Consider the following 11735-nt stretch of genomic DNA (forward strand, 5'->3'; position numbering starts at 1 on the left):
ACACACACACACACACACACACACACACACACACACACACCACACCCCCCCTGAAAGGAGATCTGCCACCATGCTTGTTTTCTAAGTTAGCTTCGATCGGTAAGTTTCACCTGAAACTTGAGGAAACATCAACAGTTAGAAGCTGCTTCTATCAATGATCTCATTCTTTGATGATCCAGATGTTATGATGAGGTCAGGAAAGTAGACCGACCCATAAATCCAGAGGTTTGACTTTTCACTCAGCTTTATAGTCCATCCACCTCCTGCTCCATTCTCCGCTCTCTCGTAAAAATACGACCCCAAGGTCCTTAAACTCCGCCTCTTCATCCAACCTGAAGGAAACTGTTGCACCCAGACCCCCTAAGTCTCTAACTGCTAACATCTTTTTTTATTAGATGTTCTTGTTTTTCTATAAACCTGTTTTACCTTCTGACCGTCTTATTTTACCAACTGAAGATAAGCGTTCCCAAAGTATAATGCTGCCACCACCGTATTTCACAGTGGAGATTGTTGTGGCGTTTTTTAGGGTGATGCACTCTTGGTTTGAACATACAGTTTTGTGTCGTTATAAATTTTTCATTATTGATAATAATTAATCAATAATTAATTCATGCTAGCTTTAAGCAAACATTTGTCTGCAATGCAAATATATGATCAGCACAGTGATGCTGTGGAAGAGTAAAATAAAGAGCTTTAAAATCTGACACCAATGAAGTTATTGAGACTGAAATTCTGCAGAAAAGTGCATAAATATTCTTCCAACAATTCAGGCACATCTTGATGTATCTTTCAGGAGGATCTCAATCCAACTGAGGTCCTTTTTTAAGAACAAGTGATAAAACATAAGCTAAAGCCAAATCCTTCTAAACTTCATGCACTAACTAGACAATAAATTGGTTCCATCAGTCTTCCAGAGCATTCACTCTGTTTATCTTCTAAAAACAAGGGATATTCCGCAGTGAAGATATCTCTTCAGGTTAGGGTTCATACATCAACATCACTGAATACATGACTGCATGTAAAAACATGCCATAAATAATCTTCTTGTAAGCTGCCCTGAAACAGGGAAGGTTTCCAAACATGGTTGCCACTTCCTGGGACAGCTGGCAGAAAGAGGGCGAGCGATTTGTTTGCATTTCCTGGCTATAGGAACAAACGTGCTGACAGTTAGCAAAACAGATGAAAAGTTGTGAAACCGAGTCATCTTCAGGTGAAAATCTAAAGCAAACAGCCTCTTTACCACCCACAGTTAGTTCAACAGGAGAGTTCTGGGAAATGTTTTCACAGGCAATAAAACAGCCTCATAAACAAGGACTGAGCAGCAGCTTCAGTAAAGCTGTGTTTATGTTCAGCACAATGCTCTCTAGGACTCCATTGTAGATGGCATTCTGGTTTGCATTTCCACTTAATAATTGTTTGGATTTTTTCGCTTAAGGAATATTGAGTTTAGCTCAATTTATCATCATGATGATGACTTTAAATTTTAGGACAAATGAGAAAATTTAAACTGTTTTGAAAGATGCAACAAATGTGTCCCACTTTACTCTAGCTTGCTAAGTCAGTTTGTCTAATATGGTGGATGTTGGTTTGAATCCAGGGCGTCAGGAAGGGGAACTTATGCCAAAACTTCTGCAAGTTTTTCAGGTTTATTTTATAGTGAAATATGACAACAAACAGACAGAAGTGCAACATGTACAGTTATCTGTAAAATAAAAAAATGTTTATTTTTCTTAGTTAGCAACATCAGTTCAAGAACGTGGCTTTATCATTCAGGTGGTGGCAGTATCATGGTGGGGGTATTAGAAAATTATGGGAAGATGGATGGAGCAGAGGATCCTGTTTTAATTGGTTTCCACGCAGTCACTTCCCCACTGGAGGCCTGGATGGGGGGGTTGGCCTGTCAGGCTACCTGCTCGGCTAACACTGGTCAATCCAGTCCCATTGTGTGAGGAATGTGTTAGCAAGTGTAGCTGCTGGTCCGGCCTGCGATCCGCCTTGGCTAGGTGTGAGTCTCGCTGTGATTGTTTTCTGATCTGGCTGTGGGGGGCCGTGTGCTGGGTTTGACCCTGTGCTTTGGCTTGCGCTCATCTGGGCATGGTGCCCCCTGGTAAGGTTGCATGGCGCTGGCTGGTTGGTTCTCATCGGGGGTTTAGGGGTGCTCTGTCGCCTCGGCAGCCTGTCCACAGCCTGTCTTCCAGGGACAGACTCTCTCTATTTCGGGTGCGGTATTGGGGCTGGGGTTGGGATTTGAGGGTTGGGATTTGAGGGTTGGGGAGAGAGTGGGGGCTGGGAGCCCTCGGCCTGGGTGGTGGCCTGCCCCCGGGGATTGGGGCCTTGCTCCCCTGGTGGAGGATGGAGAACAGGGTGCCTATTGGGGTCATTAGGAGAGCTGGCTCCCTGGGGGAACCCTGTTCCCCCGTCCTTTGCTCCCCATCTCTGATGCTTCCTCTCACCTGCTCTATTCCACAACCACACACATAGGATCCTGGGGAAGAGATCCTTACCAGGGTTGGTCCTCTGAAGCTTGTAGCATCTATGACCCAGTTTTAATGAACACCCTAACCAGCATCATTTAGAGCATTTCCATCAGGATGGGCATATTTGGGGCAAAGAAGAAGGGCCCGCCTTTCTGGCTTTGCTTCCTCACACCCACCTGTGATCGTTGGAAGGAATTTTGACACTTAGAGTTTAGGAAAGGAAGGTGGTTTTAAATCCACAGTAGGCCAACAGACAACAATACTTCAACCAATCAGGAGCGGCGTTTCTGGCTCACCTTGGGCTCTTTGGTTCCCATCCTATGGCTTTGATGCCTTGTCTGGGAAAGGAGATCCTGGTTCCTGGCATTGGGTGGGGGTCTGGGACATTGGAGGGTTTGGCTTCATCCTTGAGGCGGAGCCAGCTGGCTGTACAGCAGGTAGGATACAACTACCGTTCCCGTACTACCCGGCTGCCTACCTTAACCCTGCATCGGCCTGTGCCTGCTGTAAGGTGAGGGGACGATGGAGGATGTCTGGTGGCTGGGCTTGCCTTGGCCGAGGGGGTGGATTGGTCCAAAGTCCATGTCAAGTTTATGATTTTGAAGAAGTATTTGCTCACACACCATAAGGCCAAAGCCTCTAAGCAAAACACACCTTTTTGTTTACTAAGGGTTGCAAATCTGCTAAAGTTTGCACCACTCTCTCCTAAATGCAAACAATAGCCTAGAATAGGCCTGTCACGATAACAAATGCTGCTGAAAGATTAATTGTCTCAAAAATTATTGCAATAAACGATAATATTGTTTTAAGACCTTTTTACACTGATTTAATAAAAATGTCATAATAATGCATGTATTTTCCTGCCAAAGATAAACACACTTATTTTCAACCCAACACTGGAACTGGTTAACAAAATAAAACGGGAAATAAAAATCAAATGGACTCTCAGTCTCTGTTAACTAAAAATACACTTGAATAAAAACTAAACACAAGATAAAACCACAGTGGAAATAAAAATGTTTGTACAACATGTCACGTTTTTGATGTGTATGTTTTCCTCTGGACTTTATACTGTCTATAAAATGTTGCAGACATTTTATCTTTTCAACAATATTAAATGGGAGCATCTCTTTAGCAGTTAAATGAACTACGCTGTCTGTGAGCGCGCCACTTTGCGCCGTTCTTTTTATATGCTGCCTGTCGATTAATCGCTTCAGTGATGGTGGACTGTCACAAACGCAGACGGGCCCCCGCTTGTACTTTTTGTCCCCAGCTGGAGAAACTTTGCTGGGTGGTTGTGCTTTAGCTGCATGTGTAGGTTGGTTGTATTGCTGCTTTTAGTTGCTACTGTTTTATGACAAATGCGACATGCTGGCTCGCATAGGTTCAGCGGTTCACCTCGGTCATTTGGTTTGAATCCGAAATATTCCCACACTGCTGCTGTTGCGCTCGGCTTTCAAACCAGTTCCATTTTGAGCTTTCTCCCCCAACATAAGATGTGTTTTTTTTTTTTTCTCGCTAACTCCTATCGTGACAGGCCTAGCCTAGAGTCATTTAATCTTTTAATTAGAGTTTTTTAAGGTTGCATATTTTTGAACTTATTAGGATGTTGGGCGCTGTGCTAAATGTGATCAGCCGTGTTCTGGTTGAAGGTTAATTTTAAACTTGCAGAAATTCAGCAGATTCTTTCAACTTGAAACTCTTGAAATGCAACTTCCAAGTAAAAGTCGCCCCGAACAGCCGAAACTCCAGCGAGGCGGCAGTTCAAACCCGCTTTTTACAAACACTATGAAAACACTGTGTCCTTTTTCTCTCTGTCTGCTATGAACTCTTTCTAGTTTCGGCTCATTTGTTATAAATTTGTCAGCATGCTTAACCCTGAACTGGGCCAGTAAGCGTTTTTGATCACTTGCTGTGTTCCCTTAGAAATGGAATCCCCCCGTCCCTCAGTGAGGTCTAGAAGCACTAGATCTATATCCAGCCATTCAGCATAGATCCTGCTACACGGCTGTACATCTGATTTTGGCATTTGATCAATTAGATGAGCCCTGAATGATAGATTACCTGCTGGAAATTAAGGTGAAAGAAAGTTAACAACTGAAGAAAAAAGGTAAAAAGCGAATTAAATTAGGGAGCAAAGTTTAAAAGTTAATAAGGCTAGTTAACGATAATATTTAGGTTTATAAACTAAAAAATGTAAGTTCCAGAATCAGCATTAATGCTCTAAGGTTAAGTTGTATCAAAAAATGTGTTTCACTCTTAGAGTGTTTTTCATGAATTTCTTCTAGAAGCACTTTTATTATTTTTCTTAATATATTCGGGTAAGTTGGCGTTTCTTGTTATTATATTGACATTTATCTTTACCATCAAAATATCCATATTTTTTAATGTTACAAAGGTAATAAGGTCTAATCCTGGATTCCAATAACCCTATTGGCTTAAAATCTGGATTTTCAAAGTATTTCACTGAATATTATAAATGAATTTTTGCTTTAGCTTCCCAGCTGATGTCCTGAGATATTTCCAAAAGATCTTTTATGTATTTATTTTTACCTCAGGCTCAGGATGGTAGTCATGATGTAAAGTGGAGCCAAACACCCCAACAGCATGATGCTGTTCCCCTCCAGGCAAACGTTAGAAACTGTTTTATGTGTCCTGATATTGAGGCATACGATTCTTCCAGATCGTTGTTTGGGATCTTTGGATCCCATCCTGTAGCTTCAATGCCTTATTATAAGTTAAAAATAAAATCCTCTTTGTTCAGCTAAGTCTAAGACTGCAATCCCAGGAGTTTTCTCACACTGGGATTTCAAATGTGACCGAATCCATCATGCGTAACACATGTCACCATAAAAGTCACGGTCTCTGTCCCTCTGTGCATCTGCAGTGTAATGTAACCTTTAATGATGATTTTGGAGATTTCATTCTTTCGTTTGGGGCAAACAGGAGTTGCTGGTATTGGCATCTTTACCGAGTCTTTTATTTTTGGACGATGAGAACATTTCAAACTAAAATATGTTCAAATCTGGAACATAGAACCCATCTCTTTTCTAAATGGTATAATGTTTAGGCCTTTGCTTAGTCTTTATACTTACAATGATAGTTGAAATGGATGTGGAACCTTTAGACATCCGGCATTTATAATCACTTATAAATGTGTTGCTTTATTTTACCCAGAAATTTGTAAATAAACCAACTAGAAGCTTCTTAATCCATAAATTAATCATCCAGGCTTTTCCAAAATTCTGGAATTTAGCAAATAAAATGAGTTTAGGTGATTTTAGCTTAACTTTAAACATTTGAAATGCTGGTTCCAATGTCAGAGAGCAATAAAAGGATATTTATTTATCTTTTGTCCAATATTTGCATACATTGTTTTGGCTGATGACTTCTCAACCAAAAAGCCATTAACATTCCAGGCTGCACTACCCAGGGTCTGCTCTCAGTCCACTGTGCTCTAAATTACTTTGACAACCTTGTTGACAGATGGAGATAAACCGGCCCATTGTGAGCGAACTGCTGCTGCTCTCACCCAGCTCCACTCCAGTGTTATTTGATTTGATTGTTTTGGGCCAACGACGAGGAAAACAAGTCGCAGGAGAACAAAACAGAATAATAAGCCCACTTTTGTCAGACAGCCAACACTTTCCTCTCCTCGGTTTCTTGCGTCGAGGTGGAAGCAGGGAGGGGATTTTTGTTTTCCTCCGTCAAAAACAAGCCGTCCAGTAAAAGTGGAAGGAACATCAGGGTCCTGCTTGTTTTTGCGAGCTGCAGGTGGCTGAAGTCCCCCGACCACTCGTTCCTTTCCTTCTCTCAGACCTTTGCTATTGGTTCACTTCTTCCACCGCATGCCCCGACAACACTTCCCCTTCTACCACTGAGCTGTTTGTACCCCAAGCGGCGTTCCGTTCTTCTTTGTCTCGATCTTTAGCGTTCCTGTGACGCACTTCCTTCCATTGTCTCAGAAACTGATACCTTAAAGCTACTAAGGTTACTGTCAATAGTGACTGGAGGGTATTGATTGGAAGGTTCTGGGGATCACGGCAGGTGATTCACTCACTTTAAAAGGCTGTGAGTTCAATCTTGATGTAAAACTTTGACGATGAAGCTAAAGTTAAATGACGGAAAGGGAAAAATAAAAATTCTCACTGGTTCCTTTTTTTCAGGTAAAGATGAAATGAAAATGATGGATTTGTTACATGAAGAGAAGGTTAACCCTTTGTTTACAGTAAAGGGAGAGTGGATGTGTAGGCTGGTTTCAGGTTGCAACACATTTCAGCCCTACAGGAAAACGCTCTTCTTTTAACCCTGCCTGATATTAATGGAAATGGAGCCTATTTTATAATCTATACGTCTGAATATCTGCATGAAGCTTGTTTACTACCACAAATAATCCCGTTTGTTCCATTTTACTTGCATCTTGCATATTTGTATGAATTCACATTTGGGAAAGTTTCTAAATATTCACAGCAGTTGGATAAAAACATGTTTATTTTTCTGAAAACTAAATGAGTGTTTTTAAATATTATTAGATACTGAAGCTTCTGTCACAGATCTGACATCTGGTTCAACATCTGCAATGTTTGGACTAAACCAAATTAAACTTTTGCAGAAACTCTTCATATTAACACCTCAGCACAGTGGTGGATGTGTCATTATTGGGGCTTTTTTTATCAATGTAGGCATGGGGCCTGGGGACCTTACAGCCACCGAATCAAACACATTTTCCTTAGTATATGATATTATTGATAAGTCAGATATGTTTCCAGCAAGAGAAGCTTTACCATCATGGATCAATGATGGAAAATCTAAAAAATAGTGGAAATTTAAAATAGAAAGCCTAAAAAAAAGAAGAATGGTCCAGTTAACATCAAAGGGTCTCATTTATAAAACAGGATGTTTGCAGAACACCCAAAAATGGAGTAGCAAAAAAATCTTTATGTATAAAAATGTGCAAAAAAACCCAAATATTTGTCCTTTATAAATCCCAGCTGGGCCTTAAAGTTTAGGCAGAAGGCTTTTATCTCATGTCCTGCCCTTTTCACACGTCAACCACCTTCAACCATAAACCATCCTTGTGTATTTAAATGAGACGGCTGATGGGTGTAATGGTTACCAACGGAAACCACAATCATGAGAGTAGAAAAAAAAGCCAGTTTAACCCGTGTGAGGCGGAAAGTCCTGATGTTTGATAGCCACGGTAAATAAAGGAAGTTTTATTACAGACACCTTCAACCTCTGATCATCTGTGATTTCTCAGATTAATGGATGATTTCATAAAATTATTTAGTTCCTAAAAGCAGCTTCCGACCGAAAGTCAAATAATTATTTATTGCCTTTAAAACCTGAGGAGGAACTTTCACTGCTAAGGTTATTTAAACCTGTAATCCTAAATGAGCCAGTTTCAGTTGAAATCTAAGCTGCCATTGAACCGTATTTTAATGTCAGCAGAGCCAGTTTTGGATCTGATACAGTTGATCTATGAATACATTTTTATGTGACAGTAAATGTCTGAGAAATGATGATGCAATCTGGCTTCAGTTCCCCATCACCGTCACCATGCCTGCACCCTAAATTCATTTGATTCATGAGAAATACCTGATCTTATCGGTAATCACTATTTCTAAATAACTCATATAAACTATTCTTATTACCTTTTTAACTTTGATTGTCTGTTGGCAGCAGGTCCAGAAACCAAATATCTCCTCAGCAACACTTTCCTGTGATATTAAAGAGTTTTCATACCTTTGATGAATCCTAATCAGATTCTAAAGCAGCTCCTTTATGCTGCAGAGGAGCAGCTCACCGTATCTCTAAGGTAGAGCCACGCCGGCCTACGGAGGAAGCTTGATTCAGATTTTGTGCAAGGGTCGGATCCTAGTGGGACCACAGTAAATCCAAACCTGTGGAGAAGCAGCTGTCATCATGGCTTAAAGCTGGATTCTGCTGGATTTTTACCCTCTTTTAGGATCCACACTGGAAATAATGATCTAGAAATAAGTAAAAATGTCTTAAATTAAGTGTATTTACCAATAATTTTAGTAGGCTAATTAGATGATTTCCCAATGGAATAAGTATTCTTACTCTTTAAATAAGATAATTAGATAATATGCACTTGAATTAAGACAATGCAATGTTTTCTTATTTTAAGTGTAAATTGTCTTGTTCCATTGGCAAAATGTCTCTTTTACCTCCTCAATCCAACAACAAATGCACTTATTTTAAGAAAAAAATTACTTATCTAGATTTTGATTTATTCCAGTGCATGAAAAAAGATGATCAAACTAGATTCTAAAGGAAAAACAAGGAAGTAAGAATGATTTGAACCAGAATCAATGCAATTAAGAGATAAAAGAATAAAATAATTCATTTGTGCATTTTCTCCCCTTTCTGTACATTTTTAAAAATTCAATAAATTTGAACAAACTGACAGAAACTGAGAAAACAGAGATCGCCTCTCTATGCCCACAGACAGCATCATCAAACCTCAACCTAGAAAAACTACAGAGATAGAGCTGTTACCTGATCTTTAATTAATTAAATATTAAACATTTTAAGAAAATCAGATTAGTCCAAAAATGCCCAAATATCTATTTCTTGTTGTGATGGACCCAAATGTGGAGCAAATGTCCAAGGAATCCATTTTCCCCAGCTGCACTCTCTGGAGGTCATGGACGTTAGTATTATCCCTTCTGATTTGCTAAAGTCGACTGCTCTGCATCTGTCACCAAGGCAACGGGGAAATGAAACCCTTGATGAGGGTCGTTTTAATTCACAGCAGCCACTTCTTTAAGCCCCGCTCCCCCACAGCTGGTGGTCTGTGATTGGATTTCTATTTTAAAGCCAGACCTGCACAAAATACTAAGACTAGGAGGAGCATGTGGGTTCATGCAAACAGGCAACCTGTTGATCAACGCTGGATTTACTCCTTTTTCTGCTGCAGCCCCATGTTGCTGTTTCTGTGCAGCATTGCATAATAAAGCAGTGCATTAAGTGTGTAAACAGACCACTGGCATGATAATAAGCTCTGCTGTCAGTCATGCTGATTGCTCTTTAACCCAGTCTCCACAGTCTGAGTCAGCACTATGGTGTCTACGTATGTCTCACTGACAGCACCTGAGCTGAGCTATAAGCCATGCTAATCGTGCTAAGGATTATCCAGGCTAAGGTTTTGCAGCTTGACATGTGAATGACGCTATGGGCAAAAAAAACAAAAAACAAAGGTATGCAAGGACAAAAAAAAAAAATTCAGGTAAACACCTGTTTCAATTCTAAATGTTCAGCAATAAAGTGAGTCAGAGGCTGAATGTGTCTCATTTTGCAGAGATGGGTGGGATTCTTGTTCAGCCTCTGACAATATCACAAGACTTAATTACATCTGCGTTCTGATCAGTTTATCTGATGCTATCTTGCTCTTTCAGTGCAAAAATTGGATCTTATTGTTTGTGGTGTGAAAAAAGGTAAAACATGTTTAGCTTTTGCTTTCTAGGAACAGGCTGATCTCACCTTCTAGGAGGCGAGGAGACACATTTACATGCAAAATGAGACAGAAAGAGATAAAACAGTCCAACCATTAGTCACCAAACTGTTTGCTGATGTTTCAGATCTTTTTGTACACCACAACTTTTTTTCATTTTGAGCTACAATACTGCAAACTTTAATGTATTTCATTGAAGTTTTATGATGTGCAAAGTAAGACAAATAAATATCCCAAACATCGGGTCGCACAAACCCCTTTACTCTGATTCCCCTGAATAAGACTGCTACTTTAGACTAAATAGTAAAAAGCTGTTTTGTGTCGGCCGATGATGTTTGTTACAGAAGAGCAGTGAACAAATTGTATCATGCAGAAGAAGGAACCAAGCAGGTGGGACAGAAACAAAGCTGGAGAGAATTTTAAATCAGGGTCAGATGGTAAAAAAATATCCAGGCTTTGAACGTGAAGGGCGATGACCCGCACCCTGAAAGGCAGGGAAGACCGGGTTTGGTCAGGATTTGAACTGTAAAACTAAATAAAACTATCACTGCATGATCAAACATGGTGATGGCTGCATCATGATGTGGGGATGCTTTCCATCAGAGGATCATACATACAGAACAATCTGAAGGAAAACAATGGATTTTTTTTCTTCGTCTTCATAGTTATTCACCTGTTGAGTCACAAATAGTTTATTTTATTTTATTAAATCCTTCTTGAAATAGATTGAAAACCTCACTGTGACTGATATCCGTCCAGCGGTTTAAATAAAATGTTTTATTTTATACTTTAAAGCAGGGGTCACCAACGTGGTGCCCGCGGGCCCCAAGGGGCCCCTCATGGACCACATGGGGGGCCCTCAGACTTCTAAAAAGATTTATGGGTTTTATTTTTAGTCCATGAAATGCTCGTTTAGAACCTCATATGAAGTGATAAACAAAGCCTTACTTTATTTAATGATACTTTAATTCTGTATTTAAATATTGTGGTTAAGCTAGCCTAAAGCCTAAACTAGCGCCTAGAGCTAAACCTACTTTACCACAAATAATGACGCTTTTACAATATTTAACATTTACAAGCAAGAATATTTGTTAAATATCATGTAAGTGTTTATTACACAATTACAAAATGCAAAAACATAATGGATATTTGAACCCTTTAAAGCCCGATCCAAGAATAAAACAAAACAGAAAATTACTTTTTTTTGGTTTGAAGTCCTTATTTGGCCTTTTAACAAAATTTGTAAAAAGAAAAAACAAAAATAAAATTTTGATATTAATAATATTATTAATAATAATTAATAATTAATTAATAATAATATTAATAAGGTGTCCTGATTTTTGACATTCAACCATTGAAAGCCACCACAGTTACTATGCGATAAGTCATGATTATTTTTTGTGTAGTCTTCTACTGGCTGTTATCAGGTATATCTGATTGTGTACAATAGGATTTTGAGCAAAGTTTTTACCATTAAATTATGCAAAAGGTTTTAGACGCAAAACATTTCAGAAACCGTATGGATCAAATAGGATACATTTGGCATTACAGGGTTAAAATGAAATTTCTTTAATATATAATGATTATTTAGAAGACAACTTAAACCTTTCCCATATAATTATTTTGCATTTTCTGCCCTAATTGTTCCTGCAGTCAGTATCTTTCTGGCCTTTAGATAATTCAGCGTTTAGTTTTAAAAATGTCTTCATAAACAAGCTGAAAGCACTTCAGTAAATGAATGCTGGATAATGGTTATTCATAAGTTAAACATCTGTATGGGA

This window comes from Cyprinodon variegatus, unplaced genomic scaffold (genome assembly GCF_000732505.1).
Source record: "Cyprinodon variegatus isolate N-32 unplaced genomic scaffold, C_variegatus-1.0 Scaffold325, whole genome shotgun sequence".
NCBI classification, from domain to species: Eukaryota; Metazoa; Chordata; class Actinopteri; order Cyprinodontiformes; family Cyprinodontidae; genus Cyprinodon; species Cyprinodon variegatus.